At 33.6% G+C, this 1,228-nt stretch overlaps 1 long non-coding RNA gene across 1 annotated transcript; it reads left to right on the forward strand.

Annotated features, from left to right (window-relative positions):
• LOC113341401 lies at nt 1-712 on the forward strand. The gene is made up of 3 exons (XR_003355920.1): nt 1-121; nt 201-251; nt 657-712. It is a non-coding gene; the product is annotated as an uncharacterized LOC113341401 (long non-coding RNA).
• Nucleotides 713-1,228: the final 516 nt, after the last annotated feature.

Raw genomic sequence — 1,228 nt, forward strand, 5'->3', positions numbered from 1 at the left:
TGAATCGGTAATTGAGTTAGAAATTGAGAAATTAAAGTGGGTTCGGTGAACACATTATGATGAGGAAGAATTAGTGATTGATGTGTGAGTTTTAATGAAGATTAGAGAAGCTAAGTTTTAGGTGATTATTATTGTTTTGATTGATGCTGATTTTTTGTTTGAATTAGAGTTTGAATGTGTGTTTGGGTTTTTTTGTGAAGATATTGTGGTGGATGATTTTGCGAGTTGCAGGAATCACATTATGGATCTCTGTAAGTGGGTCTTTGTGATTATTTTTTGCGGTTTCTTGAAATTGGAACTTTAATTTTCCTGTTTTGTGTTTTGGGGCCATATGAAATTGTAATTAGGGTTTCGTTTCTCGTTTAAGTATTAGAATTGCAAGTTATCAAAGTCTTGCAGCTGAATTTCTTGTTGTGTCAGCTAATTTGTTATAGAATTTGTAACCACTTTCTAGGATTAAGTCAGCTAATTTGTTTTATTTTGTTGTATGTAACCTCTTTCTAGGATTAATAATTGAATTTGGAGCTTCATTGGATTGAATTTGATTAAGTTATTGCAATATTTACTTCTAGTTGTATTCACTGGACTTAGGGATTGTATATCATTTCTTATTTTTGAACTTATGATTGTTTTGGATGTGTATTGGATTGGTGTAGCCGAATTTTGTGGCTGAAGAGGATGTGGAAACAGTTGAAACTGCTGGAACACAAACAGTTGTTGTTAGTCAAACTGAAGAAGATGTGGTGAGAGCTTAACCCATGGAAGTGGAAGGAAATGGAACTTTAGAGATTGGAGATCTAGCAGAGAAACTAAGTCCAAGCAAGGAGATGGAGCTGAAGTAGCAGACAATGTTGTGTTACGAAAATTGCTTGTGAGTTGAGTTATTGTAGTTTTAAATTTTAATAGAATTTTAAAACTCAAGTGATATGCAAATGGCGTAGTCTTTTGTTTTTCTTGTTTATCTTATTTCAGTTCTTAGAGAGGACCAAGATATTTCGATCCTCCAGGGACCAATTTTAATAGTACGTGCTATAATTATGGTGAAGAAGGCCATATGGGAGTAAACTGCCAAATGGAGAAGCATAAGAAATATGGTAAAGTGATTTTTGAACCACATAGACCTGAGTAAAATATTGCATTTTGGTTTCCTTGTCTTTCTCTTTTAGGGAATCTGTTTTTCTGATTTTCAAGTTCAGGATTTTGCAATTCCGAGGAATTTGTCTCCATT

This window comes from Papaver somniferum, unplaced genomic scaffold (assembly GCF_003573695.1).
Source record: "Papaver somniferum cultivar HN1 unplaced genomic scaffold, ASM357369v1 unplaced-scaffold_29, whole genome shotgun sequence".
Lineage (NCBI taxonomy): Eukaryota > Viridiplantae > Streptophyta > Magnoliopsida > Ranunculales > Papaveraceae > Papaver > Papaver somniferum.